At 34.7% G+C, this 9,140-nt stretch overlaps 1 long non-coding RNA gene across 11 annotated transcripts in view; it reads left to right on the top strand.

Moving 5' to 3' along the window:
• The first annotated feature begins 437 nt into the window (after positions 1-437).
• The window catches only part of LOC123560015 (uncharacterized), a 48,919-nt gene continuing 40,216 nt past the window's right edge, over positions 438-9,140 (top strand). For 5 of the 11 annotated variants that reach the window (XR_008372574.1, XR_008372576.1, XR_008372572.1 and 2 more), the window contains exon 1: positions 5,605-5,701. This is a non-coding gene — a long non-coding RNA (uncharacterized LOC123560015). Of the gene's footprint in view, positions 751-5,603; positions 5,702-6,920; positions 7,150-9,140 lie in introns of those variants that run through there. The other 6 variants (XR_008372577.1, XR_008372575.1, XR_008372578.1 and 3 more) reach the window with 3 other exon arrangements.

Below are 9,140 nucleotides of genomic sequence, written 5' to 3'. Positions count from 1 at the left end.
ACATTATTTGAAGCTGATAATTTAAGGAAATAATTTCAAAATTGTCATATGTTTTTTATGACAAAGAGGGAAAACAAGATCTATGCACAGTATCTACTTTGACTATCCACTCTTGAATTTTTCAATGCTATAAATGTAAACATATTTCATTACTGTTTTCTTTTTACTTACAAGATAATTTATTTTGCTATTTTTGTAGTAATTGCTACTTTTTCTAGAAAATTAACAATTCATCCTAAAAATTTTGTACCTCTGCTTTCGTCCTTAAAAATAATTTCTTTTTCAACACTTGTAATATTTCTACAGCTGTAATTTTGAAGCATTTTTACAGTTGTAACTATTTCATTTTTACAGCTGTAAAAAAATTTACAGCTGTATCTCATTTGCATAATTCGAACTGTTTAAAATCTACAGCTGTAAAATCAATGTTGATAATGAAATCTACAGGTGTAAATTTGAAATAATCATGACTGTAATTTTGAACAAAAATACAGGTCTTTAACAGCTGTAAAATTTCATACAGGCTGAGCTGTGACCCGATAACTCTACAGGATCTAGGCCTACAGGAGCCATGAATTTTAATGCAACTGTAATATATGGTAATAATGGTAATTGCTTCACAAGTAAGCAGGAACCGAAGCTATAGTAGTTTCTACTAGGGAATTTGGGAAAAAGAAGATAGGTATGTAGGCCTAGTGGATCGTAAATGGACACCTATCACTGACGAAGTAACCAAAGTCATACTGTAGAGTAAGTAACACTTAGGCTATGTAGTAGGTTACAAATGGACACACTTGCGCAGGGGTGCACATTTTGGGAAACATTTGGGCAGCATGAAGCATAATAACATTTACCAATGAAGTATAAAATACATCTATTTATTTTTATATCTCTTTGCATTTACAGATGTGAATAACATGCGAAAGACTTAAATTATCTTACCACCTATTGTCACAATGGGCAAACGGCATAACAGTTAACCATTGATTTCAGACCAAAGTGTTCCATAGTGTTCAAAACAATATGTCAACCAGTCTTAAAAATACGTGATTTCTATGGTTATCAACGATAACAGAATAGAGTAGAATAGGAGACTGATCGCCGTGAATATTTATTTTTCCAATTACGGATCATCTCTGGTATAATAATCACAAATGTACAATGTAAACACAAGTCATAAAAGTGAAAAATACGATTAATTCTGATTATATAGTACAATAAATGGTGTAAAAATACTTCAGAAAATGGGAAAAGCATGAAACTTGGTACATAACTACTTTAGGGCAAAATACTAAAAGTGAGCATGAGACCCACTCCGAAAAATCCAATATGGCCGAAAAATCCAAGATGGCCGCCATATATGTATATATTTTCAAAAATACATAATATCATATATAAAATTTCTATTGACACTTAAAGTTATCAGTATAATAAGCTAAAACCACTTGCCTGAATAAATCCAAACATTAATATTAACAAAAATACCGCTCTTCCAACAAAAATGAAAAAAAGTTGTCTCCCTTGGGAAAAAAATGTGCTATTAAAGCAAAAAAAAAGGGTCATAATGCATTTATATGAATCAAATTAAGTTATAATGGTAACGGGCATATCAAGAAGTTTAAAAATGCAACAGTCTTGTGCAGAACTTTACAAAAATTGTAAATTAATTAATTATAAATACTTTCAAACTTCGGTAACTGGAACCATCAGGACCGACTAAATTTATTCGAATTACGTATTTATTTAGGGAGTGATCGAAAAATAATTATAAAGGAATTTGTTTGGGACCTGACGATAGATTAATTGAAGAAGGGTTTTCCCGAATTACAAGTTTGAGAAAAACGAATTTTTTAGTCTGTAATGTGTATTAAGTGAATAAATGACATGTGTTTCACTTTGTCATTAGTTTTCGTGACTCAGAATTTGTAAGTGTTGCTGTATTCATTTCAATTTATTTACACTAAGAGAACTAATGACAGTTAATAAAACTATATAATTCATTAGTTATGTTTAGTGTGTTTAGACCATGTGAACATCCCTGGCCGTCAGATCATCATGATTTCTTTGGGAAAAGTCATTGCCGGTTGATCAGCGTAATCAAATTTACATTTGCATGTCCCTGTAATATTCTGTTTTGTCAAATTGTAGCACATTGGTGCCATAATAATGGTTTTAAGTTTAATGCCATAAGCATATAATGTACAGTCACTAATGTCCTGATCACTCTAAGGCAAGACCATGAAGATCATACTGCTTCCTGAAAATTTTGACTCGGTGGGAGGGGATCAAACCGAAAAATGTGCAGTTCTAAAGTTCATACGGGCGCGCTTTTAACATCCTTGCCAGGTTCTCACGGCGTCTAACACGTTCACACTAATTTTCTTACCACGCGCTTCTTCACGTCCAGTGTGTTCTTACTACTTTCTTAGTACGATCAGTCAGATTGCACCTCTCGCTTACCATGCTTAACCATATGCTTATCACTTTTCACTGCATTCGTCGGCTACTTATAAATACTATGCCATGCGCCTCTTTATTTTCATTCCTTCTGCAAGTTATATTGACTTAATTGTGTCCGCACTACACTCAACAACCATAAATTACAATAAATGACGACCCCCCCCCCCCCCCTCCCATCCCCAACGCCCCAATGAAGAAAAAAGAGCAGTCTTATAGAGAGAGACTGGGGTGGAATAGCAAAAGCAGTGTGAAGGATTACGGTTCCAAAAGTCCACTACAAGCTGTCAGTGCTGCGAGTCCATGATTAAATGTGGCAATTCCTGATGATGTTCCATACCCATTGCTGACTGAAAACGAAGTGATTGGAATTGGATCCAGTATTCATACTTAATTATCAGAATCTGAACCAATCATGGTGAAAAACCTGCGCAAACGTGACCATAGATGTGTTAAAACCGAAAGAACGTATTAATAACCTTATGCGGTATACTACAATGTGGCATGCACGTAGCATGGTCATAGCACACAAGCGTAGATAATTTTTGTAGTTTTAAGAACTCCATTGACGTAGAAAAGAACGCAATGATAACCCAATGACAGCGCAGTGAGCACGCCATGCAGCCTTTCCGTCCACACCACGCTTGTACTATGTCCTACTAGGTTTTAGTTAATCATTACTACGTCCTTCCTGCTTCCTGATTAGACCGCGTTCTCACTACATTTTTTTTGAACATGTCCAAAAATCGACCGCGTTTCTTACACTCATGGAGACCATAATTATTAATTATCATGTTCTTTTCGGAGTCTACTGTATTTCTCTACATTGTACAAGTTCTTCCTGCGTCCTGCTAGTTTTTACGACGTAGTGGGAACGTGGGTGAGTGTAACGGGGTATAAATTAAGAGCAGAATCTATCATTTCACAAGAAAAATGTGCTCTAATATCTATTTCTGGGCATTTTACTGAAATTAAAATTAATTAAATGTGAGACTTGAGGATTTTTCTAATGAGCACAGGTTCATTCGAAACACAATTTTAATATTTAATTTAAATTACTAGTTTTAAGACCGACACAATTATCTATTTACCATTTGTACTTCCAGTTAAGCAGTCCAATGTAGAAAAAACACTGTCTTGTCAAAACAAAACTAACCAGTAAAGCTCGCGCTTACCGGTGAATCAAGCTTTTAAATGCATTTTCTCATCTTCCTACAAACAAACTGTTCGTATATAGACTATTATATTTCTGGGGTTTTAAAAGGAGGCTTTCGATACTCTTCTTTGCAGCAAAACATGTCAAATAGCTTGATCGACCATCTGTTCACATATAGATTAGGGCTATAATGTTGCATTCCTGCATCGTCTGCACACCTCTTGAACATACTAAAAATGGTTGCCCCCTTTGGTCGGGCACATATGGGTGTCGGGTGTTTTATCATTTTCCTAAAAATTTCCCAGTCAAGATAAATAAGGCTGACCAGAGAGATCTTTGATATACTGGAACTTTCCAATAGTTTTTGTCTCAAGGTACCCCAGTCTCGTACCAATAGCTCCTCAAGTGCATTTGCAAATTCGATAAAGTTTTGTCGAGGAAGACGTAATTTTTCAAACGTGCTGAAATGCTCTGCACTGCCTTTTGCAAGTTAACAAAGTTGTCGACAATCTCGTGCTTGTGTGACTGACAAGAGTAACTGACATGTACCCTTTTTTCAGATTTCAGCTCACTGTTCAGAGTAATATATTTCACAGAATAGTTACTAAGTGTTGTCCATGACAACAACTTTTATATTTTCGCCTTGCTCTTCTTTGTTACACAGTTAGCAATTTATTACGCAGACATTGTGACTGCGGGTGCATAATAAGGGAAAATTGTTTCATTTGATCCACTAGCCAGTCGCTATAAAACTATTCTTGCATTTCAAAGTCCCAAACTGAAAGGGGTAGTGTCGTACTTGGTGTCAAAGAAACTACAATTTTATATAGCAACTAAGTTATTGACCTTCACATTCTCCATATTACTTACCATCTATAAACAAGGTTTCATAAAGAAAATATTTAGAATTTGAATTTTGAAGTATTGAAACCCCCATTTGCAAATGATGGACCGACATACAGACGGACAAAATGATGTACAAGAGGAGAAAATAAGATAACAAGCATGTTCTCAATTTGTCCCTCTGTCTATGTAAAAATTTCTCAAGAAACAATCTCTCCTTGTTTTGAAGAAATGCAGGATGACACTTTGTGTCATATTCGTGCATATTTGTTGCCGAGCCCAAAAACATTTGTTGCCATAGGGAAAAAAATTAAATGACATGGCATTCTCTGCATTGCCATCTATCCATGTACCACGTATCATGAAAAATTCTGCTGTAGTTTCAAAATATTGCAGTATCCCACTCTGCATGGCTGACGTATTGACATGCATACAGGGGCAACCCATAAGCCCCATCTGGCTAAATACTGGTAAGGGAATAACAACAATGTTTCAAAAATGCTGTGTGGAGGGAATTCAAGGAAAATAATTTAAAGACATATATTAAATCAAATATTCTTAAAAAATGAAAACTACACAATGATAATATTAAACTAAGTTTTAAAGGTTACATGTTTGCCGTTACCATGGAAACAGAAAGAAACTAACATCATTTGAATTGATATTTTTGCATTTGATGCAAATTTAGGATTTATTTTATTATATACATTTATATTTAGTGCATTTTGGGGGTGAATGTAAATATAATGACCTTTGATTAGAGTCTTCTAAGGTAAATATTGAGTTTTGGCGGCCATTTTGGAAAATGACCGCCATATCGGCCATTTTGACAGATATCAAATGGGTCCCATGAAAAAAAATGTTTTTAATGCTTTAATAAATAGCTGTGGCAATTTTGGGGCTTTTCCCATTTTCTGAAGTATTTTGGCATTTTCTGTTACGAATTGATCGCACTAATATAAACACATATCACTTTATAAGTTCATTTTAATTGATATTTTACTCTCTTTTTTCCATGTCGAAAAAAAGGCTTTGATAGTAAAAATGTATAATGTCAGAATATTGACTGTTGAACGTCAAATGACAACATTTTCAGGTCTAATTATTTGGACTAATAGTGGTAGTATACTTTATTTTCGATAGTGCACAGTTACTTCCCTTTAACCAAATACGCCATTTGCACCGGTCGTCCCAGAAGAAAAAGAACATTGGGCTCCGTGCAGATGTTTTTGCACCAGTATGCAGGTATTTGCTCGTTTAAGGCACAGGCACCAGTATCGGACCTGGGACAAAGAATATGGCCTTGTTTTTCATCCTAAATGAGTTCAAAATGAAAAGTATGTAATGAAATTAGCTATTTCAATGACATTTTATAAAAAACACATTTCCTATTTTTCAAAATGTTACTTCATTTCTTAAGGCAATACCTTTCTAAAAATGTTAAGAAATTATTTGAATTTATTGCAAAAAAGATTCTGTTCCATAAAATTGTTTCTCCAACTTTTTCTCTCTTGATGCAAGAAAAAATGTAAACAAAAGGGAGACCACTACTTCCAACAAAGGGATAAGTTCCAGAATGCATAATTAGTAATGTTTTAGTTACTTCCCCTTTAGTGATGATAGACCATAAAAATACAGGAAGTGAATAATTGCTTCTCCCTTAGAATTTCATAACTTTCGCTGTGCATGCGCAGTGAGCACTTTACGATTCAAAGTTTTGGAGGCAGATGGCTTATAAATGCTAGTTGATAATGATTTAATTTCTGCAATAATAAAATAGTTGTGAGGTAATCCATCATCTGTAAGAATTTCTTTTTGTTTGCTGCTGTATTTATGAAAATTGAAAATCATTTCCAACTTTCTGTGTTACAAAATAAAAGCAAAGTTTCACCACCGATTTCATTCCTAAAGAACATGTTTTTTCCATAAAAAAAATCACGAGTGTATTTACGAATTTTCAAGCGAGTTGCACTTTCTACTTTCAATCGACGGCCGCCATATTTGTTTACATTAAAGGTCAAGGTCATTGAAATACCTAATGAAATATGACCCCCGTACAAATGATACATATGTCTACTGAAGGCCAGAATCTCGAGAATCGAGCCTGCGAGCAATGGGTTCACTTCCCGGGCCATTGCGAAATAAATTCTCTAGACATTTGAACAAACTACCTATCACTATTTCACATGTACAATTAGCTACAAAATGAGACCGACCCAAAGTCTCTAGCCCTCCGTGTTCATGAAATATCTATCAGAAAACAAGTGACTTTCTGCTGCAAGCTCCAGGTAGACAGAAGTGTGGCACAACGAAACGGTATGAAATCACGGACTAAAAGATGTTTGTCAGCCTAGCAAGGGTCAAATTCATTTGCCATTAATAACAAATATTACTAAATATGTAAATCATGGCCACTCACCACCGTCAGTAGCATCTACTATATGTGATATTTACTTTTTTATTTTTCCGTCGGTCTTTCAATTGTATTCTCGGCCATTGAAACCGATACGATAATATCCGAGTAATTTTGCATGAAACGTTGCGATTCTGTCGGAGGTGTGTCGCTATTGGCCAATCAGAAATTGCGTTTAAAAATACCTAATGAATTCTGTTCAATGGTGTAGCATTCAGTTGAAAGACCGTGGAAAAATTTGAAACGCCAATATCACGTGCTTGAGATGCAACTGACGATTGTGAGTGGCTCTAGTTTATGTATTTATTTATACTATTTAGTATTTTTTATTGAATTTGAGCCGTACTTGGTGGACAACCATACTTTAGTCTATGTTTACGTACCGATTCTTTGTGCCGCATCTTTATCTACCAGGGACTTTCAGCAAGAAATCACTCGTTTCCTGATAGATATTTCATGAATGGGAAGGGCTAGAGACTTGGGGTTGGTTTCATTTTGTAGCTAAATGTATACAGGAAAAAATGATAGGTAGTTTGTTTACTTGTCTAAAGAATTTATTTCACAATGGCCCGGGAAGTGAATTCATTGCTCGCAGGTTCGATTCTCGGGATTCTGGCCTTCAGTAGACATATGTATCATTTGTAGGGGGGTCATATTTCATTACATACTTTTCATTTTGAACTCATTTAGGATGAAAAACAAGGCTATATTCTTTGTCCCAGGTCTGATACTGGTGCCTGTGGTTTAGGGCGTGATAACTTATTTACAGGTCGCTGTACTTCATCATGTCACATGCCAGAGGGTAAATATGTAAGGTAGTGACCAGTCAGTGAATTTCAACTTGTACAATTGTATTCAACAGGTCCCAGAAAAGTCACAAATTAGCTATATAGCTAAATCAAGCTATTTATAGCTAGAATTAGCAATAAATCCAATAACAATAATGCAGTAGAGCTCTATATGTCAGAATCAAATGCAGAAATGGTCAGAATCGAGTCCCAATGGGATGCACATTTTCAATAAATGCAGCAGTATTTTGCGATATCAATCATTGAGCAGTGTGTCACTTGCAGCTAAGGTAGATTCACCAAATTGGAGACAATCACTCGATTGGGAGACATCTCCTGATCGGGAGACATTTAACAAACACATATACCTACTTTTGTCACTGGATGCAGAGACTGTCTCTGGAATCGGCGATATATTTTAGCAGTTGTGTCATTTAACAATCATTGCGCAGAAAAAGATTGCTTTGCACCTTTTTATAGTTGGACCAGCAGAGGGATAAGATAAGATAATCTTTATTCAGTGTCGGTTTTCACAAACATGTAAACATTAGCTATAACAAGTTAGTTTCCGACATAACATGATTATCCTATAACAATACAAACAAACAATCTAAAAGGATAAAATTACACGGTTAAGGCTAAGATACAAAATAAAATTAATGGTAAACAGTAAACATTTTAAAGCACATACAAGCAGGAAAAAAGCAGATTGCTAAAACTCCTAAGCATAATAAAACTACTGTATACTACATTTTGTATAAGCAAAATTATGATTATGTTAATTATGCTAAAGTTACAAATTTGTTAATAAATGGGATAAAGAACATTTTGTATTATTATTCATAATCAATAGTTAAGTCAAAATAAAATAATTGGGAAGATAAACATAAAACATAAAATGGAAGCTTTCATATACAGATTTAATTGTGACACCCTATTTAATATGTGTATATGTCTGCATCAGCGGCAGCTTTTCTGATGCAGGCATATACACCTAGTAAATTAAGAAAAAAGAACTATTTACATCTTTCTAGCAGATAGAATATGCATAAGAAAACAAAAGGATAAATGCAGCAGCAACAAAAGGGAAATCAGCTGACAAACTAAAGAAATTAGTCTGATGCAAAAACATATGCACAAGGTAAAAATGCAAAGAGATAAGTTGCGTAGCGGGAAAAATGAGGTTAGAAGTCAGCCGCTTTGTCGACATTTACCAAGGAAATTCTGAAAGACGCACATCATGAAGGCCTATGAATATCTAAAAATGACGATCTTGTCCCGTTTTAATGAACAGAATTATTCTTAAATTGAAATATAAATCCAATAAACGACGAAAAATGTTGAAGCAAGTTTTGTTTACATTCCGCCATGATCCATTGTTCTAAATTCCATACAGTCCATAAAGGTATGACTAACGGCTGGATATCAAATCTGGGTGTGTACAAAAGAATAATGGGCTCCAGTTCAAAAATAACAATATGAT

The sequence above is a fragment of the Mercenaria mercenaria genome, chromosome 10 (genome assembly GCF_021730395.1).
Source record: "Mercenaria mercenaria strain notata chromosome 10, MADL_Memer_1, whole genome shotgun sequence".
Classification (NCBI taxonomy): Eukaryota; Metazoa; Mollusca; class Bivalvia; order Venerida; family Veneridae; genus Mercenaria; species Mercenaria mercenaria.
The sequence above is the reverse complement of the archived record's forward strand: the minus strand, read 5'-3'. Positions and strand labels throughout refer to the sequence as shown.